This window comes from Antechinus flavipes, chromosome 1, assembly GCF_016432865.1.
Source record: "Antechinus flavipes isolate AdamAnt ecotype Samford, QLD, Australia chromosome 1, AdamAnt_v2, whole genome shotgun sequence".
NCBI lineage: Eukaryota > Metazoa > Chordata > Mammalia > Dasyuromorphia > Dasyuridae > Antechinus > Antechinus flavipes.
This window is the reverse complement of record NC_067398.1, coordinates 488,023,827-488,046,902: the sequence shown is the minus strand read 5'-3', so window position 1 is coordinate 488,046,902 and position 23,076 is coordinate 488,023,827.

Here is a 23,076-nt window from a genome sequence, read left to right as displayed (position 1 = left end):
GGTATTGCTTTAGAAATCTTAGTACTTCAATTAGAAAATGTACAATAACACCCTTGCTCCTTCCTTTATTAGAGGTAAAGGATAGTATATGTAGATAATTATAGATTTCTCTATTTATGTATATCTTTTCATCTATCATCTGTCTTCTTGAATCCCTTGACCTCAGTTGTATTCATCAGATGTCTGCCAATTTAATGCAAAACATTCAATCAAAACAAGAATAGAAAGTTTTTAACCAATACTGGGCAGACCTGGGCAAGGAATAATAAAATAAAATGTAGAACCAAGAGAATAAGTTTACTTGTTTATCTTATTTAAAGATAAACTTGTTCAGTTAAGTCTGATTCTTCATGAGCCCATCAAGATTTTTCTGGAATATTTTGTCATTTCTTTCTCCAGCTCATTTTACAGATGAGGAAACTGAGGCAAAAAAGTGACTTGCCAGGGTCAGATAGCTTGTAAGTGTCTGAGACTGAATTTGAACTCAGAAAGATAAGTTTTCTGATTACAGGCCTAGCCCTCTATCACTTTGCCATCTAACTGTCCAGAGATAGACTACACATAGTAGATGTAGTGTTTCCTCAATCACTCACACTGTTTTAAATCATTCTTAGTAATTCATATAAGTTTTAATTATTAATTGGCAGGCATGGCAACATTGAGGGATGGGGGAAAGATGGCAAGGTATTGGAGAGATGCCTAAGAGTTCTACAGTCTCTTCTCTTTTTGAGTCCATTTCATTCATTCATTTGTGATGTTAATCTACTTCAGATTTATTCTGGCCATCCTTTTACTCCTTGTGTAGTACATTGACAGTTCAAAGTTGTCAAATTTCCTTTTCTGTCACATTCCTGTCCCATGATTTCTCCCCCAAAGCAGTGCAGAAAGTCAGAAGCTTCATTCTATATTTGAAAAGCTGCTCGGAATTTTAAGGATTGCAGGCTGCAAATGTTTGAAAACTATTCTTGAACAGCATCTAGGAAAAATATTGCAATAAGAGCAGAAGTGTAGAATTTAAGGGCTTTGTTAAGAGAGGAAAGGATGATAGGGATACAAAAGTCAGATAAATATAATACAACAATCTCACAAGGTTTTCAATGGGCAAAATTTCTGTTCTCTATTACTTTTTGGTCTTTCTTTTTAACATACTGATATTAGATATTATGGAAAAGGCCTCATCAAACAGTCATAATAATCCCAGAAAGTTGTTCACCATTGGGTTGCCTATCCAGAGAGAAAAGGAGATTAATGTAGCCTCTGATGTCTTAAACATTGCTAAACCCAGAGTCACAGAAATGTAATGTCATATGAAGCAACCCATGCTTTATTACTTAATTTGTATACTATCTCAGATGAAGACAGAAAATCAATGTCATTCTGTTAGATTCCATATTTTGTTTTATGATTCCCAGCCCTGACTAGCCTGGTTTTTGATGAATACTTCACATTAAATAGATATTAAATAGGTTAAATCTGATGAGTGGTACTGAGCTCAAAGGATTTAAGAATTAATACCAGGGAAGGTAATTAAAGGTAACATGGAGATATCCAGCTCTTATAGGGACAAAATTATGGTGGTAGTCTAGTTCTCAATGATAGGAAAAAGATTTAGAGAAGAACACTTCCTTTTAAGGAAAGCTAAAATGATTAGGAACTTACCAAAGAGTTAAAGCAGTGGAAAAACAACCCTCTCTCAACTCCTGAATTACATATAAATTTATAATGAAGGAATTAAAAATTTTCAAGACATTCAAGAATACTTACTAGCATACTTATTCCAATTGTGTCATGCATGATAATCAAAAGAGAATCACAGATGGGATTATAATCCCCCACAATATTATATTGGAATAATAGTTATTATAAGGGTGAAAAGTATAATAGGAGAGGTTTTTTGGAGGTGAGAGGGATGTCCCCAAGTTCTACTTTCTTATGGTCATTTCTATCAAGTGTTACAAATGAAGCTATCAAAAGATATTTGTTTAAAATCCTTTATAGCATGAGGAAAAATGAAATGATTGATAAATTTAAGCTTTAAAGATTTTACTTAGATTTTATAACTTTTAAATCAGAGGGAAATTATTCCATAATTGATGAGTTTGAGAATTTTATTAAATTTTGGCCAGATCTTTTGCTTCATTGAAATGTAAAAGTAAAGTAAGAATGAAGATCTTTAAGTTGCCCCAATTTTAGTTTTAGAGAATTTACTAGAATGCTTACTGGGTAACTGGCTTATGCATGGTTATAAGAATCAAAGTAAGTCTTTGAACCTAATTCTTATGACTCCAAGATTAGTCATCTAATTATAAAATCCACCCAATTGCTTAGTTTAAAGATATTTTAAAAACATTTTCCCACAACTATTTAAAAAATTTACATTTCTTTTTAAAGAATATTTCAGTGACACTTTCTTTAAACAAACAAACAAACAAACAAACAAGGATCTAAATGATACTTCTATTTTTACAATATGGCAGAATCTAGATATACATTTAGAGAACATTAAGAAAAACTTGCTGGAATTATTAATTAGCAGCAGCATTCCATTAATTAAGTACAAATTTTTAAGGCTCCTCCATCTTCTATTTTGTAGTATGTGGTTTATTTTGTCAGTGAAGCAATCAACTGATTCTTGAAGTCATACTTTTTGCTTTAGATTCATAGTCTACTTCCTTTGCTCCTCCACCACTAACATTAGTTAAGTAGATTTCTAATTGGCTTGACTTTTTTGTGTGTTTCAGCTTTTATTGATTTAATGGGATTGTAAAGTACTGTCCTTTTAATTTATACTGTAAGGCAGTGATGGGAAAAGCCAGGCAGAATTTTCTAAAAGACTATTGTAAGCTGAACAAAGGTCAGTCCTGTAAGAAATGAGGTCATGTTGGTTAGATTATTAAGACAAAGTTAGGCTCTCTGATGTTGACATGAATGCAGCAGACCAGAAAATCCTGCTTGTGTTACTCAAAACTAAGCATGGTTCCTTTCCTTTATCATGCCAATGTGAATTTAGAATTTACAAGGTCAGTCTGCATTCTCTACAACTTACCTCTTTACTGACAATGTAACTACAGAATGATAGCCACTTAATATTCATAATAACAATGGCATTGATGCCATTCAAGGTCATCTTGTCTAAGATATTACTTATACTTCCTTTGTCTGATATGTCACTGAATCTTTAATCCTTCTCTATGGTCATTCTAAGGTTAGACATGTTGAACCAATTATTTTCACTATAGACTTTCAACAAATCCAGTCTCCATTTTTTCAAACTAGGTCCTTCTTTTGTTTTCTAAAAGTGTTTTACTAGATAAACAGTAAAAGAAATGTTTCTTTTTCTCCCTTACCCAATCAAATGAATGAATTAAAAATAACAGGTGGATCTGCCAAAACCAAAGCCATACTGAGTGCAAAACAATAAACCTGTCTTTAATTTAAAGCACTAGGGATTAAAAAAAAAAAAATCAACCAAACACTGATTTCATTAATATCCTGCCCTAAAAAGTAATGGTAATTATACACAACTATTAATTCATGAAAGACATAGAATGATGTTATACATCAGCCTGAATGACTTATGCCAAACTAGAACAATAATAAAGAGGGAGGAGGATAACAAATAATAATAATATGCTTTTAAGATTCATTCAGACATAAGAACAGATTCAGAGAAGAAACTTCAAAGAGGAGAAGAGGAAGTAAAGGCTTTTTACGGAAAAAGGATAAGAAAGAGTATGTTCTGGCTTGCTTTAAGAAGACAAAAATGCCCTTCCTTGGTCCCGAGTGTGCTTCATCTGGAACACCAGTTGTTCAGGAAAACAAAACTTCTTGTAATACAGTAAGAGAAAGGCATTTCATATGAAGTCTGTTTTAATTAGAAAGCAAAATAGTAAATGCAAAATTAAGGGGAAAAAAAGCAAATGAGATTTCAGCAACAGAAAGAGTAACTGGATATTTCTACTTCCATTGGATATCCTTCCTTATCTAATTTTAAATGAAGGGTTTGGATCAGTGGTTCTTTTAGATCTTTTCAAACTTTATTGCTATGACTCATTTGCTCTAGAAGGGATCCTTTTAAACTCTAACATACTCCTGTTTACATGGAAATCAACTAGGGAGTAAAATTGCAAAGAATGAGTTGGGGGAGATGATGCTTGTTTTACTCTTTTTTTTTTTTTTTTTTTTTTTTGATGTGTGATGCAAATCTCTGGTGTTTCTACCCAGAAACACAATCAGTAAAGGAGACTAAAAAACAAAGGGAAAAGACCTTTTATTCTTTTTTTTTTTATGGTGATAATAAAATAATATAATTTAAAAAAAATAAAATAAAAATAATTCACATTGTAAAGAGTAAAAGTAGGTGGTATACCAAATCTAGGGTTGGGAATACTCATCTGGCCTAGATACTTGTCAGCTGTGTAATCCTGAGCAAATCACTTAATTCTACCTCACTTTCCTCATCTGTAAAATGAGCTGCAGAAGGAAATGTACAACTTTACTATCTTTGCCAAGAAAACATGAAATGAAGAGTAGCTTTTAGATGGTGATATAATCTATGATGTGGAGGTTTGGCAGCAAAAGATGGCAGGGACTAAAAGTTGGGGTTCGGTTATGTGAATGTGTGGTTCAGAAATGGTGAGGGGTCACCATTTAATAAAAAAAAAAGCTGGAAAGATCTCTAGAAGCAAAACAAAATTTATTATACTTTCTCAAGAGAAGGACATTCTACACGTTGATCAAACAATCGAAGAGAGGAAGCACTTTCTGGGGCAGGATTAACACTTTTAATCCCTAATGCAAATGCCTCCTCCCACCACTGACTCTCATCCTCATTGGTTGAGGATCTTACATTCTAAATGCAGGAACTACCCAAGAAATTCAACTTGACCAATAAGTACATAGTTGCCCATATTTAACTGAAATAAGGAGAAAATTATGTCATGGGAGGATAGCAGGAAAGGGGACTTAGGTATTCTTTTGGATCAATGCTCAAAGTCCTTCAGGCCTACTCAAACTCTGAAGTAGATGAAGTCTTACTCAATTTTTACAACTGTCTTGAAAGATCTCACCTCATCTCATTCATGAAGAATATACAATAACCATTATCCTTGCCAAAATGTAGATTTATTTAGAGAAATAGATTACAAACAAAATGAAGGGGTATGATAGACACCAGGAATGGTAAATTTGAAATAGAGTGAAAGAACATAAAAATGACTAGTTCTTCAGTAGAACTCACAATTAATCAGTAAAAAGGGAGCATCCCATGAGGTTGGAGTAGGTCCTTAGCTGGCAGGCTAAATCCTGAAAGGAATTTAGCATCTGAAAACAATTAGTTACCTGTAAAGAGAAGTGGGATTGGGAAGCACAGTGGAATTAGGGGAGATATCACATGGCATAGGAGAGGAGAGGTAAGGAGAAAGATATACAAGGCAAAGTACCATGGTAGACTGACCCAAAAAAGGGAAGTAGCCATGAGATGGCCCATAAGTAGATTTTATAGGGAAAATTTAACTTTAGACATTTGACTGGGACTTATGATGGGATATGGCAAGGTGAGTCTGCTTGGTACAGAAGGTGGGTATTAGAGATTTAACATAGCTTGGACTTTTGGCTGGAAGACCTTCCTAAAGGGTGGAATAATGGAGCTAAACTGATCTCTAGCAGAGCCTTTTGCCTACATGCTTCAGGGATCAATTCCTTAGTTTCTCTTGGTCCAAAATACTATTCAGGACCTCATCAATAGCGTTTCTAGAATGGTCAGATACTGTTCAAGTCTATGAGTTCAGAATTGAAACACCCTGTCTCTACCATAAATGAAGACATAGAAGAAGACAGTGTTCTCATTCCTAGGTAGAAAAGATATAACTGGAAGTGAAATGACACTGTTCTTTAAGAGAGTGGCACATGCCATTTCAAACTCTTTAATCATAACATTATTAAATATTTGGACAAGTAGCATATGATAGTATCATATTTAAGTTGGATATAGACTCAATCAAAAGGAAGAAGAATGTTTGGATTTCATATTGATGGCTCAGTTGAGATTAAATAACAAACAAAAAAAAATGTAATAGAATCAGTCAGCATGACTTAAAAATTTCCTCCAGTTTCAATTAAGCAATATGGGAAGAAGAGTAAAAGATACGAATAGTAGAAGGAATCTACTACTGGGCTTTGCAAGAAAGGAAAAGAAGCAAGAAATTAGAGACTAGAGAAAGAATACAGAGTTAAAGTTAGGGGAGAGAGGAGAGTATAGCTAATATAGGAGCAGTAGACTATGAATGAATTCAAGGTTAACATGAATAAAGGTCATGATGAAGAAGAAAAACAGATTTAATGATAGGAAGTAATATAAAAAATAATAAAAATATGACTATATAAAGGTATTTCAGAGTCCATGAACAAAGAGAAACATTTGTGAGTAATGGCAAGATTAAGCAATGATCATCTTTGTGTATAGCTGAGGTAAGGTGGAGAAATAAAGTTAAGGGAACTGAGTAGATTGTATAACTGAAAAACTGGGAACTCAGAATATTTGAAAGAACATTAATATGTATGATGAATTCCCTCAGGATAAAAAGCAAAGTCTGAGTTGGAGCGAAAGATTATGAATGAGATAGCACTGATTTCATTGAAGGAAAGAAAATTTCCCAGAAGGGGGAAGGATAAAGAGATAATGGCCACTGGACTCTGGATTGGGTCAGAAATTTGAATGCAGTAAGCCTCAAAAATATGAATTTTAAAAAAATAGTAGTAGAGAGAGAGTCCAGAATTAGAACTGAGTGACAGGAGGTATTCCCTTAGCAAAACCAGTGAGTTGGGTGGGAGGCATAAAAGAGAATAGAATCAACAATAGAAAGGAGGGCAAGGGAAAATGTGTCATTAGAAAAAGTTAGATCTCACTTAGAATTAGAGGACTGAATAATGAGAAAGAAACTTTTTAAGATAAGAATAAATTTAATTAATTGGCAGACATTTCAGAGAGATAGAGAAAAGGACAGAAATGGGATATATTGGAGGAGTTAAAATTGAGATGGAAAGGCATAATGGAATGAGGAGCTGAAAGTGGGGAACAAGATTCAAACATTTTGAGTTGGAGATTCAGAAACTAAAAATGGAGAAAATATGGTAACCACTGAGAAGTCTGGGCAATTCAGGAGTCTTAAGAATTATTGGCCGAAAGATGTTATTTGAGGGAAGAATTCAATTAATTTATTCAGTCATGACAAGGAAGAGAAAAAAAGAATGAGAATTATGCAAAAAGGCAAGGATGCCTCACTTTTCTAGGAGAATACTAGAAAGTGAATGGTGAAAAAGGTCTTGTCTTAAGCAGACTTGCCTTGGAACAAAGCTTCTGTGGTTTGTATTTCTGACCCTAGAGATAAACCCGGGTAGAGCCCATATGAATGAGGGAATGTAAGAGAAGACTTTTGTTCCCAGTTGACTGTCCAACTTAGGCATGATTAGTTGATAGCAAACATATAAACACAAAGCATATTTACCTCAAAACATAAGAACAGAAAATGTGTTCATTTGGAGAACATGGGAACTGTTCTATTTTCTCCCACTCTTAACCACAGGGAGAGTCTTTTTTCATGAGAATAGATGTCAAAACATCCATAAAAGATATTCCAGTAGTTTGAACTTGGACTTCAGTGAAAGTATCATTTTCTGTTGCTTATTTCTCCTGAAGTCTCAACTTTATTCTCTTCCTTATTCTGATTTTGGTATACCCAATCTGCATTCCTCTTTATCTTTTGCTTTGAAACAATTGTTGTCTACACAATATTTCAAGATAGTTAAAATTCCTAAACTTTGCTTACAGTGGTTGCCTTTTCTTTTTCCCATTTGGGTAGCAGAATCTTTTTTCCCCATTTTTAAAGGTTTTTATTTTTAAAATATATGCATAGATGGTTTTCAACATTTACATCCTTTCCTCCAACCCTCCCTTAGAAGGCAAGTAATCCAACATAAGTTAAACATGTGAAATTCTTCTATACATATTTCAACAATTATCATGCTGTACAAGAAACATCAGATCAAAAAGGAAAAAAAGAAAGAAATGAAAGAGAAAACAACAACAACAAAAAGTGAAAATACTATGTTGTGATCCATACTCAGTCTCTACAATCCTCTCACTGATGCAGACGGCTCTCTCCATTAGAAGACCATTGGTCCTGGCCTGAATTATTTGAAAAGAGCCACGTCGATCAGAAGTGATCATCATATAATCTTGCTGTTGCTGTATACAATGTTCTCCTGTTTCTACTCAATTCACTTAGCATCCATTAATGTAATCTTTCCAGACGTTTCTGAAATCATCCTGCTGATCATTTCTCATAGAACAATAATATTCCATAATATTCATATATCATAACTTTTTCAGCCCTTTTCCAACTGATGGACATCCACTCAGTTTCCAGTTCCATGCCACTGCAAAAAAAAGCTACCATAAACATTTTTTTTTCCTGACGCAATTGGGGTTAAATGACTTGTCCAGGGTCACACAGCTAGGAAATGTCTGAGGCCAGATTTGAACTCAGGTCCTCCTGACTTCAGGGTTGGTGTTTTTATCCACTGTGCCCCTAGCTGCCCCTGCTATAAACATTTTTAGCAGAATACTTTCTTTGTGCTAGTAGTTTTGTATTCATCAGTTGTATGACCCCCAAGATGCCAAGCTTGCTTTTTCTCCATTAATTCCTTTCCACTGAACATTTGCCTATATGCCTAAGGTCTGGGAATTATAAGAAAGCAAATCCTTTCTTATAATGGATGAGTGCATATCCCTGTTCATAATTAATAACTTTTTTAATGCATATAGGCAATTTATAAAGAGTTAATTTTTCTGACAAGAAAAGACTCTGAGCCTATTAAAAATTTCTTATAGAAATTATTTGCAAAAACAAAATCTATTGTAAAATGTAAGGATTAATGTATTAATCAAAGATTTCTGAATTCTCATATTAAGAGCTTTGTTATGCTAATTATTTTAAATGAATAATGGAGTTATTCTTCCCTTATTGCATATCATTTTTAAAGACCCAATTTAGAAAAAACACACATACACACACACACACAGATATTCTTTACACTTGCAAATGATGCTGTATTTTCTCCAAAAGTTTATTTTAGCATGTGTTTGTTACAGAATGAGAGAGTGAAGTTATGTGTTAATTATTTTTGTATGTAGCCTTATTTTGCCTGTGGCATTTGGCAAACAGGTGTCCACTCTGGAAAAAATTCATAAGAATAAGTAGAGAAAGCAGCTTGAATTTGAAAAACTCATTTCTCTTTATCTTCTATTAAGTTTTTTTAAAAAGTGGTGCTTTTTTTAAAAAAAAAGTTTTTTTTAAAAAGTGAATATGCAAAAGAAAAGAGGCCTGTTCTTACAAAATCATTCATTCATTTAAAAAAATTCAACTACTATTTATTGAACTTCTTATACATAGTTCTGTGTTAAACATTGTGGATGTTGTAAGAAACTTATGAGATCTCTGATATTTCACATTTTAAAATCCCTTTAAAAATTTCAAAGTTATCCCTGTGTCTTTCATCTAATTCATCACTTTTATTTTATATTCTAGTATTTTTTATTTCTTAATCAATAATTGGAGTGCAGATTACATTTACCTAATATAGATTAAGCTCACAAAGGAGCAGAGCCCAGAGAGGTACCATGAAACAAAGATAATTAAAACTTATAGAAAATATGATCTCTGAAAACAGGTTAAAGAAATCAGTGATCTTTAGCCTAGAAAAGACAAAGTTGAAGGTATTATAATTATTCTCTCCAAGACTGTGAAATATTTTCTTTTTATGGAAAAAAAAAGAATAACTTAATCCTGTATAGAATAACAATTTCATTATTACAAGTGAGTAATTTATTCTATATACCTTTGAAAGATTAAATGAAAAAAAATTAAAGTAAAAGACATTATGTTTTCTTGAAAATAGAATTTTTCTATCTCACCTCTGTCTCTTACAATGCCTTGTTGTTTTTATTCAAAACTAAGCTAATGAAACTTCTTACATAAAATCTCTCCTGATAATCCTCCTGCCTCTTGCCCTGTTGTTAGTGCCTCTGTAAAATTATATTATATTTATTGAATGTATATTCATCTACATATTTGGTATTTACTGATAATTGAACCTAAATCCCTTGAAGAAAATTGATTTTAATTTTCATTATTTTTATTGCAACTATTAGCACCTGGGTTGCTACATAGGAATCAATTTATAAGTCCTTGTTAAGTAATTGATAATTGGAAAAACCCAACATTTTAGCAAAGTGAAAAACAAAATCATAGTTATTACAAAGTGCTCATCACTGAACAGCTTAAAGAGGGAATTGGGTAATCATTTTTCTTGGTGGCAGAGAAATTTACAGTGTGAAGGATCAATTTTTTTTATTGTCCCTAGCAACCAGATGTTTTTATAAAGATGAATGAGCAAGCCATGTATTTGAGAAACTTAGTCTTTTTTTCAGTTGGGTTCCTACTATCATATTATGAGTCTTACCTTTCTTTCAATTATTTTCCACACATCTCTCATGTTCTATTGTTATCTATTTCCTCCTATCTAAAAATGAGGCATTGACTTCTTCTGGCCTTCTACTCTCAACAATTTGTCTGCTTTGTCTTTCATTTCTCTTTTCAGATGTACCCCTCATTAATCTCATTTTGACTGATGATTTTTGAATAAATTGATAAAATTTAAAAATTAAATTTAAAACCTGATTTAAAAGATAAAGTAAATTCTACTTAAGTAAAATATTATTCATTAAACTTCCAATCTATACAAAGCACTCATTTGATTATGGAAGAGAGGAAGCTAGAAAACAATGCACATAAAAATTCAGTTATTTAGAGTTAAATGTCTAATATGTGCTAATCCATCTTTTTACTGCTTCCTTTTTGTAACACTGAAAGGGATTAAAGCATAAGAAAAGTTCATATAATTGGAAAGTAAGTTCTGTGTTCTAGATCTAATAAATTTTTGTAAAAAAAAAAATTGTGGAATCTTAAATGAGCCAGTGTTCTCATTCTCCAAATACTCCTATCATACCTTTCAAGATTGCTGTGAAATTACAATGAATTAAAATAAATGGCAACATTTTGAAAAGTTAAAAAAGAAATTCAAAAGTTAGGTGGTATAGTAGAGAGGGTATAGGAATTGGAACCCAAAAGATCTAACTTTAAATCTTGGCTTAGACACTTGTGTGACCTTGGGCAGTTTTGGTAATTTTTGTTGACTAATTTCTTATCTGTAGAGGGGCAGAGTCAAGTACAGAGTTACTGTAGAGAGTAAAAATGTCTCTATCTGACTTTCTGTGACCTTCTCTTAAACCAACAGCAGATTAAGCCTCTAAACTGATTTTGGAGTGATAGAACTCACAAATATTTGGAGTACAACACATTTCCAAAGAACATACTTTGGAAGAACTTCAGAACAGGTCTGTTTCAATCAGGCAGGGAGACAGTGTGCCAAGACCAGACTGTGGGTTAGAGAGCCTGGAGCAAGGAGCTGTGGGGGAGGGGAGGGGAGCCAGGATGTTGCAGCATCCATGCAAGGCAGAATTTATTGTGAGGCTCTTAGGCTATTTTGTCCTAGTTTCAAGGTGGGCAGTTTAGCAGATTTGCTGTAAAACACTCCAAAGCATATACAAAAGGTAAATAGTAAACCATTACTATTACAAGTGAGTAATTTATTCTATATACCTTTGAAAGATTAAATGAAAAAAAATAAAGTAAAAGACATTATGTTTTCCTGAAAATAGAATTTTTCTATTTCACCTCTGTCTCTTACAATGCCTTGTTGTTTTTATTCAAAACTAAGCTAATGAAACTTCTTACATAAAATCTCTCCTGATAATCCTCCTGCCAGAAAAACTTGGACATGGTTGCAATTACCCAGTACCAAAAGTCAGTCAGTAGAACTGTCACAGGGCAAATTAAAGCAGGTGTTGCCCCTTTGCCTTAAAGAGCAGTCCTCAACCCTTAAAAAAATAAGCAGAAAAGAAAAAAAAATCTTTAACCAGAAAGAGCTTTTATGGAGAGAGAGAGAACAGACTTGAAACCTTGAGGTTTCTAAAGGCAAAATCAAATCTAGAAAAAGCCCAAAAAGATGATAAGAGCTAGTCTCCATTTCACAAGACTTTCTTGGAAGATTTCAAAAAGAATCTTAAAAGAGAACTAGAAGAAACAGGGGGAAAGGAAATGAGATCTTTGCAAAAGGATATGGAAAAGGAAAAACAGAAATTATCTGAAGAAAACTACTTAAAATAGATATGATCAAATGGAAAAAGTATATGACTCTTTACAAAATAGATATGAAAAAGAAACCAATTTAATGAAAAACAGATTTTGTGAAAAGTAAAATAAATCAAATGAACAAAACACTTCATTTGAAATTTCAATTAGCAAACTACAAAAGGAGCTAAAAAAGGTAACTAGAAAATAAAACACTAAAAATTAGAATTGAAAAATAGAAGTGAATGATTCAATAAGACTTCAAGAATCAGTCAAACAAAATTAAAAAAAATGAAAAAAATAGATGAAAATGTGGAAAAAACATTTTTTCCTCTTTGGAAAAACAACTTACCTGGAAAATAGATCTAGGAAAAACAATCTAAAGATTATTGCACTTTCTGAAAGCTATGATGGAAAAAATAGCCTAGACATAATCTTTCAGGAAATTGTCAAGGAAAACTGCCCTAATGTCCTAGAACTAGAAGATAAAATAATCATTGAAAGAATTAACCAATCCCTTCCCGAGAGCACCTAAAATGAAAACTCCAAAGAATATTGTAGCAACATTTCAGAATTATTAGATCAAGGAAAATATATTGCAAAGAGCCAGGAAGAAACAATTCAAATATGGAGAACTCACAATTAGGATTACAAAGTACCTTCCACCTTAGAGGATTGAAGGGCCTGGAGCCTGATAGTCTGAAAAGCAAAGAATCTTGAATTGCAGCCCAAAATAAAGTATCCAGTTAAACTGAACACTATCTTTCAGGGAAGAAGATGGACATTCAATGATATAGTTGAATTTCACTTTTCCTGATAAAAAGACGAGAGCTAAAAAAAAAAAAAAAAAAAAAAAAAAAAAGACCTCCAAATACAGAACTCAAGAGAAGCATAAAAAGATAAAAAGGAAATAACTTTTGAGAACTATATCTCTGAGTATACTTAGAGAGCAGGATTATAATTTGATTTTATTGTGATAATATGAAAAAGAAACGAGGTGGAAAAAGAATTGTACTGGAAAAAGAGGAAAATGGAGATAAATTTAGGGAAATTACATGTCATGAAGAGGCAAAAAGACCTATTATGAATGAGGGAAAGAAGGAAGGGGGTTGGACATTATGTAAATAATAATTTACATCCCATCAGATTTGGCTCAAAGCGAGAATATCAGACATATTTAGTTTCACAGAGAAACTTGTCTCACATTATAGGGAAGTGGGAGGGGAAAGGGAAAAGGAGAGGGGATGCTAATAAAAAAGAAAACAAAAGTGATAGGGAAAATGTACAAGAAACAGGGAGTGGCTGTAAAGGGGGAGGGCAGTTTGAGAGAGGTGGTGGTCAGAAGCAAAATACTGGGAGGGAAAGGAGAAATCAAAGAGAAAAGCATAGCTTCAGATAAATAAGATGACAGGAAATACAGAATTAGTTATTTAACTGTGAATATGAATAGGATGAACTCTCCCATAAAATAGAAGCAGATAGCACACTGTATTAAAAGTCAGAATCATACAATATGTTGTTTAGAAGAAAAAAATTTAAAGCATAGTGATAAATACAGAATAAAGATAAAAACATTTTTACAATCAAAGGTTCTGATAAAGGCCTCATTTCTAAAATATAGAGAGAACTGACTCAAATTTATAAGAATTCAAGCCCTTCTCTAATTGATAAATGGTCAAAGGATATGAATAGACAATTTTCAGATGAAGAAATTCAAGTCATTTGAATTTCTAGTCATTTGAAAAGTAGCTCTAAATCATTATTGATCAGAAAAATCCAAATAGAAAACAGTGAGGTACAACTACATACCTCTCAGATTGACTAAGATGACAGGAATATTAGAAGGGATGTGGGAAAACTGGAATATTAATACATTGTTGGTGGAGTTCTGAACTGAGCCAACCATTCTCCAAAACAATTTGGAACTATATTCAAGGGCTATTGAAGTGTGCCTATCCTTTGATCCAATAGTGTCTCTATTGGACCTGTATCTTAAAGAAATTACAAAAGAGAGAAAGGGAACCATGTGTGCAAAAATGTTTGTGTTAGCCTTTTGGTAGTGGCAAGAAAATGGAAACTTAGTAAAAACTCATCAGTTGGAGAGTGGCTGAAAGAGTTATGGTAATATAAATATTATGGAATATTATTGTTCTATAAGAAATAACTACTAGAAGGCTGATTTTGGAAAGGCCTGCCGAGAACTACATTAACTGATGCTAAATGAAATGAGCAGAACCAGGAGATCGTTGTACCCAACAATAACAAGATTATACAATGATCAATTCTGAGGGATGTGGCTCTCTTCACCAATGAGATTATTCAGACCAGTTCTAATCATCTTGTCATGAAGACAGCCATCTACACCCAGAGAGAGAAGTGAAGGAACTGAGTGTGGTTTTCAACCTAACATTTTCACTCTTTTTGCTGTTGTTTGCTTGAATTTTATTCTCTTTCTCTTTTTCCTATTTGTTTTTATTTTTCTTATGCAGCAAGATAATTGTATAATTATGTATGCATATATTGTATTTAACATATATTTCTATTATGTTTAACATATATTGGACTATTTGCCATCTAGAATATGGGATGGGGAAAGGGGAATGAAAATTGGAACAAAAAGTTTTGCCAGGGTTAATGTTGAAAAAATTATCCATGAATATGTTTTGAAAATGAAAAGCTTTAAAAAATAAAAATAAAAAAAATTCTTCATTTTAAAAAATCAGGTTAATAACAACATCTATATTACAGGATAATTTTGATGATAAAATTAAATAATATTTTTTAAGTATTTTGAAAACCTTAAAACAATGTATGAATGCTTGTGCTTAGCATTATAAAAAAAGGAAGGTTTTATTTTATTAAATAAGGTATTTATTTATTAATGTAAAACATTAGAATTAAATAATAATAATAGGGATGTGAAGACTATCTTTTATGGTGGATTAAATATGATTTGTATCAGGTATTTGAGTTTGTGATTAATTGAATCTTAGATTAATATGACCAGTAAATCCTATAAGCAAGGTTAGACATTGTTTGTCCTTTATTTCCAGGGTGATTGACTAAGACAAATAGGCTTACTTTCCATTGCCTTGGTTAGAAATTAGGCTACTACCTTATAATAGGATACCAAGAAAAGTTATGAAACATGCAATTTCTCTAAAATAATTAAGGAATCTATTAGCCTAAAGGCAGTGGGCTAGGCAAAATAACCTTCAAAGCTACCAGATTCATTGATTTTGTAAATCTATACTCACAGCTTAGTATGAAATTAGAGAAAGACATTTTTACTTCTTTATGCAATTATGTCCCTTGATACTAAGGCAGAAAATAAGTGTTCTAGTGTAAGGGAAATATTAAAAGAAAGAGAAACATGATTTTAGAAGCATGGATGGCATTTTTATCACTGTTTCTAATCAAAGACATAATCTTGAGAAGAGAAAGGCAGATTTTTTTTTCAGAATAAATAAATGTATAAGAAGGTGATATCTAAAGATGAATTTGGATTTATATATTACAACTTAAAATACAGGAAAGTTGTGATTATGCTCAAATCATAACACCTGAATGGATATTCCTTCCCTTCTTTTCTTTCTTCCTTTCTTCCTTCCATTTTTCTTCCTTCCTTCCCTTTCTTTCCACCTCTCTCCTTTTCTTTCTTCCTTCATCTCTTTCTCCCTCTCTTCCTTGCTTTTTCACTCTCTTCCTCTTTCCCTCGCTACTTCCTCTTTTCCTTCCTTCCTTCCCTCCTTCCATCGATGCAACCTTCCTTCCTTCTAAGCGAGATGAGGTGAGATCTTTCAAGACAGTTGTGAAAATTAAGTAAGGCTTCATCTACTTCAGAGTTTGAGTAAGCCTGAAGGACTCTGAAGGTTGAGTCAAGGGCATACCTAAGTCCCGTTCTTGTTATCTTCCCATGACATCAGCATCTCCCTATTTCAGTCAAATATGGGCAATTATGTACTTATTGATCAAGTTCAATTTCTTGGGTTGTTCCTGCTTTTAGAATGCAAGATCCTTAGCCAATAAAAATGAGGGTTAGTGATGGGAGGGGGTATTTGCATAAGGGATTAAAAGTGTTGACCCTGCCTCCAGGGTGCTTCCTCCCTTTGATCGTCTGCTCGATGGGTAGGATGCCCTTCTCTCGAGAATGTATAATAAACTTTTCTTTGCTTCTAGAGATCTCTCCACCTTTTTTTTTATTAAATGGTGACCCCTCACCATTTCTGAACCACACACTTCCTTCTTTCCTAAATTCCTTCCTTTTTTTCATCTTTTTCCTTCCTCCTCCTCCCTCTCACTTCTCAACCTCCTTCTCTCCCTTTCTTCCTTTTTTCCTTCTCTCTCAATTTGCTTTCTTCCTTCCTTCTTTCTTTTTTTCCTCCTTTTTTTCTTCCCTCACTTCCTCCTTCCTTCCTCCCATATATTTTTGTTAAGCAAGAAATTAAGTGCTTGGCACTGGGACAATCGATAACAAGAACCAAAGTTGAAACAATCCCTGGCTCTCAAGAATTCATATTTGAGGAAACGGTGAGCTTTGGGCAGGTGGGGGTGGACATATTTTGGAGTAATATTTTGAACATATTGAGTTTAAAATAAAATTGAGAATGTCTAGTGGGCAGTTGTAAGATTAGGACAAAAGTGAGGAAATAAAATTGATTATGTTGATCTAGGATTCTCTTTGATAGAGTTCCACAGATGGCATGCTAAAGGACAAATTACAGATGCAAAAATAATGGTAAATTAGAACACTAGATCCAATATAACAAAATTAAATGCAATGATAGCTTTATGATTTGCAAAGTCCTTTGTGCATTTTATCTTATTTGATTCTCACAACAGTCATGGGATATAGATGCTATTATTATTTCTATTTTATAGATAATGATGAATAGAGTTGTGTAGAGTCACTTGACTTTCAGGTCCATGAGGCCAGATATAGACATGGTCTTCTGATCTTTCAGGCAAAATTCTATCCCCTGAGTCATCTAGTTGCTTAATTCTCAAAAAACAACAAAAAAGATAGATATAAAGTCTTTAACTTTATAAATTTTAGATGCAAAATAGGCCTAGATAGCAATTCATCTGAAAAATAAATCTGTAAGTTTTAATGGAATGTAAGCTCAGTATAGGTCAACATGTGATAAGGTAGTTCTCCACCCTCCCATCCCCCCAATCTAATAAGAAACATAGTGCCCATTGGTATGGACATGAGTCTTCTTGTACTCTTCCCTGCTTTCCTTAAGTCAGAGAATTGCTTTCAGCTCTGGACATGTAATTTTAAGCAAAAAAATGAGAAATTGAAGAACATCTAGAGAAGAAAATCAATTTGTTGGATAATCTCAAATTCCATAAGAAGAGAGGTCTTTATTAGAGTCATGAAACCTTTCTTCAAGTGTTTGAAGTATCACATATATATAAAATGCAGTGTCTGGTGCTTAGTGCTTAATATTGTTTGTTTACTGATTTTTAGGGAGATTACAGTTATTCTATTTAGCTTCTGATTCTAGAACTAAAAGTAGTATTTGAAAGTTGTAAAGAGATAGATTTAGGCTTGATTAAAATAAATATCTTGATTGTAAAATAATAAAACAAAATTTACTAATAATTAGGATTATCTAAAAATGGAGCAAGTAGTAGGCTACTTCTCAGTTACCCAACAGTAGAGTAAAATCATTTTTATGTATAAATTGTAGGGCCAGTTGTCAGGTATATTGTAGACAAGGTTTGGGCTATGATTAGTTTTGGATGAAATTGTCTCTGAGCTCCTTTCCAATTGTATACTGTGTATCTCTGTTATTCTGGAAATAAAGCAAAAAGTTAGCCAGTTTCCTTCATTCAAAATTATATTCAGCATAAAGAAAGATACATGGAGACCCATATATCTTTGAATTATATAAAAGGAGTCATCCCTGATCTAAGTATAATTTAAAAATAGTATCAAATATTATTTTTAAAATTTCCACTTGAAGTTACATAAAAGAATATTGTGAGCACAATTCATGTGGCACCATTTCATAACTTTGTGTCTGGAAGTTTCAGACACTGATAGTTGGGAATACTAACATTTTCAAGGAACTATATAGCTCTGACCATTTGAAAATATGAGCAGATGGCATACCAAAAAAAATGCAATTTACTAACTCCTTGAAGTCAAAAAGGTAATAGCTCTAGTTAGTACCCCAAGGGGTGTGGTGAGACATAAGAATATGTACAAAAGCATCTTTCAAAGAAAGATGTATTAGAACCTTTTCCCTTGATTCTTTTTAAATGTGTTTCTTTTTTTTTTTCTTCTTCTTCTTTTCTATTCTCTCTCATCAGCTTGGTATGGTTATGATGTTATGTGATGAAAGCAATGAGTTCTCACATCAAAATTCAAAGGTGGCAGGAGAGGTAAGTTTGGTTTCATTCTTAATAATAAAATGATTTCTTAAAAGACGGCAACTACCAACTCAATGATCCATTTTCAGATCAAAGTTAAATCATAGGTACTGTACCATAGAAGAGGCACCATTACCCAGACAGGAAAAGAAAGTGCACAGGAACTACCATACTCCAGATGTCTGTTGCCTGAAGTCCAGAACTCAAAGACTCTGCATGGCCCACTTACAGTAACTGTTAACCTTTCCTCACACAATCCTTTTTTGCTTTCAAAAAGAAAGTCATAGAACCTATATGTGTTACATTTGTTAACTGCCACTGTTACCACTGAGATATCTGTTTTATCCTACTTTACTCTATGGGGAATCTCCCATGTACCTAGGATTTAACCAGGATGAGAAACTGGACCATTCTTTTTTTTTTTTTTTTTTTTTTTAAGTCATCATATGAAACTATTTCTTTACGTTGAAAATTTTTGACCTGTTTCCCATTACAAATGATAACTTTTGCTCTCCAGCTGTTAATTCTTTTTATGTGTAATCCACTAGCTCCCTTGGCTCTGATGGTACTTCAGTTTTGATCTTCTTTGTAAATATGCTTTGGTCTCTTCAGAGATGAAAGTCTAACAATGCCTGAATGTAAGTTGGGTAGATAATAAATTATGTTTTATAATAAGATTTTTTTTAGCACAATTTAAATTAGATCACACATTCTGAAAGCATATCTTCACTGGCTAAAAAAGAAGAATCAAGGAAATTATTAAAGTAATTTAGCATCAGTCTCAATTACCTAGATAAGAGGTATATATTTTATAAATAAAAATTGGTTTTTTTTTGTGGAATTTATTTATTCAAGATAGTACTGAGAAAGCTGAAAAATAATTGTCTGGAAATATTTCAATATTGTTTTTTGTATTTGCATATTTTTTAAAGAATATATGACTATGAAGAGCCAATTTCTGAAAAATGGAGGCTAGAAGTTGTACATAGCAGTGATGAGTCATGGACTTAATAATGTTGTTAAAAATTATATCTAACAGAATAAGAGACAAAGAGGTGGACAAGTTTACTTTGAAGTCTTTCTACTTCTTCCTAAAATTGGTTTGAAAAACAGACTAAGGCCATTGCTACTAACCAGAACATATAAAGTAAGTTCAAGTAAGTTCCTAGACATAAATACTTAAAAAAATGTCACATATTTTGTTCAACACTCTGCTTCTGATGGCTCCAATGATCAATATTTACAGGGAGAGTTGTAGCCTTTCATTCTGTGTCCCTTAAAAATGTCTGTATTACTGCCAGCATCCTAATGATTGTCTGATAATTCATCAATCAATATATTCTGTGAATCTAAGTGAACTTTTACAATCTATTTATATTTCTAGCCTATAAAACCTCTTGGGGAAACAAGTTCCACATTTTTAACTTGTTTGACAGGCATCCTTATAGTTTTTTCCCTTGTATATCTTATCCAGAAAACACAGAGATAAATGCCAACTTCTAGGTAATATAGTAGATAAAATGTCAAGACTGAAGTCAAGAAGACGCATCTTCATGATTACAAATGTAACCTCAGATCTTTATTGGCTGTGTGATACAGGACAAATCACAAGTTTGCCTCAGTTTCCTCTTGCATAAAATAAGTTGGAGAAGGAAGTGGAAAAACACTCTAGTATTTTTGCCAAGAAAGCCTCAAATAGAGTCATAAAGATTCTGACATGAATGACTGAAGATGACTGAAAAATAATAGTTGTAATTAAACCATATTAGGGCTTCAAAAAAATCTCTAAGATGGCATAATATAACAACACATACACATAATCTGTAATTAATCTGATTCTGAATAAGTCCTTTAACTTCCATGATACTCAGATTCTATCATCATTGTCATTGTGATCTTGGTTGTCCTCATCAACTGAGGTATATGGGACTAGCACCTCAAATGTGAGGGCTTGCCAAGTTCTTTTTAGGATCCCCCATTCCACATTTAGTGTGTACCTGATTCATTTGGCTCTCACCCATGATTTAAGAAGCTGTATTATGTATAGTAGGCAAATTCTGGTAAACCATTGTGGTAACCTCAACCATAAGTGTAACCAATAAAACTTAAAACTGTTGATGAGTCGGGGCGGTATTTTCTATACGAAGCATGGGGATACTTTCCCTGGAAGAATATATGGATGAAAACAATTTGTTCCAACATCATAAAAGTGGCTGAAGTAAACATTTGTGGAGCTCGAGAGTCTGAGGACTGAAGATGTTAAGGACATGCACTGAATCCCAGGCCATGATGAGTCATTATTACTTTTATTCTTAACTTTGTGATAATCTCAAATTTAATTCCTTAAAAACCATTTTGTTAAATGATTCACAGACTTACAATTAATTTATTAATAATATAAAATGAGTGTTTGATTTTAGTAATAGTTTTGAGTGATTAAAGGAATGTCACATTTTCCAGAAGGCAATGCAGCCACTCTCTTTATTCTCTTTAATTTGAGTCTCATTTCATTGGCTATTTCCTCTCCTTTAATTGATCATATTATTTCAATCAGTATATTATTAAACAGGAAAATCTGGATGGTCTTTTGTCTATTTGAACCTGGAAGGGAGTTTTCCATAATGGTTCTAAATACATATTATGAAATTATTTGTCTCTACTATATCTCAGTTGATATTGATAAGCAAAACTTGGTTAAAAACAACCCTTCTGATTGCCTATACTTAGAAATTTTGTATGATATTAGCATATACATGAAAAACATCATTTTGGAGAAAAATCTCAAAGGCTGTAGCTTCTTTTACTGAGTTAATTTTTAATAATAAAAATAGTTACTTTTTGTGAACATATGATTTGTTATACACATTTTTTTTTGAAACCTGAGTTTAAATATATTGCCCATTTATGTATCGATCTTATTTTTTAAAAGTTTTACAAGATTAGAAATTAGTCATTTGTCTTGTTTTTGATATTTTCTTGATGGATATTTTTATGAAAACTAAAATCCTTCCACCCCCCAATTTTTCCACACTTTTTTCCTTTTTAGTTATCTTGAAAGACAAATTTCAGTGCTTTAAAATACTGTCACCTCCAGCATTGATTTATTTTGTGGTCTGATCAGACCATTCTTTCTTATTTTATCTTCTCCAGTGACATTTCTGCTTCCACATATAACACATCATGAACAGAAGTGTTAATCAAAATATGGTAGTTCCAATATTGTTGAAGATGAAAATAATGTTTTCCATATTTGTTGCCCTTCTCATGGATTACTTAGAAAGGTCTTTCAATGGATTTAACTTATTTGGATATGATGAAAGGTTTTCTGCAATCTCATCTCCCCACCTGTTGTGCTATGTTTTCTGAGGGAAAGAAACAACAATAAAAAATTCCTGGTAATCTGCTACCATTCTCTTCCATAGTATTTTATAGATAAGTTAACATGTATCATCTTGAACATGTTAAAACCAAGTTTGCCAGTAATTTATAAGATTCTGTTTCTTCAACAGTCTCTATTTTTTCATCATTGAGACACTAATTTCACATGTAGAATATGAATGATTAATTTAATATTTATAGCTGATTAAAAAAAAAAATTGATTCTTGGATCCCTTCTTTTTTTCCCCTCATTCTACTACCTTCTCCACAGACACAGAAAAGGGCTATACATGATTGACAACTATTCATTGTTGGCCATGGCTAAATACTTCATTATTTAGTGTTTAAAAAAGCAATAGTGTGACAACACCTATATTTACAACATTTGTGAACTTCATGGATAAGAAAGACTCTCTTGGGTCTCTGATGATTTCTTACTTTTCTTTTTGCAATTTGTCCTAATTTATTTTTCTTATAAATATTTTATTTTTAAATCTTCTTCTTCTTCATTATATCCCTCCCCTTGACTCATTCCTTGCTTCTGCATTGATTATTTCTTTATTCAGGAAAAAATGGAACTTGCTTTTATCATTAGAAAAGGCATATTGGACTTCCGGGGGTGGAGCCAAGATGGCAGAGCAGGCACACATGATTCTCTAAGCTCCTCTCATTACCCTCATAACCAACTATTTAATCCAGCCTCAAAAATAACTTTTCACTGCTTAAATTCATGAAGATTAGAAGCACTACAACTTACCAACTGAAGTCAATTTGGAAGATAGCCAGGAAAGGTTTGTCCTGAGGGGCCAGGAACAGACTAACACAGGCAGCGAGAGGCTAGCGTGCCGAGCAGACCAGGGGTGGGGGTGATCTCTGTGGCTATAGAAGTTATAGAGACGACTCTGCTATAGGCTAACAGCTCTGCCTTGATTACAAAGCAGTAAACTGGCAGAGAAATTAAAGCGTAAAACAGAGGGTACTCTAAAAAATGCCAGAACCTAACGAGATCTGGCTGTAACCCCTCAAACCCAGAAGTGACTCAGGCAGACTTTATCACAGCTCTGCG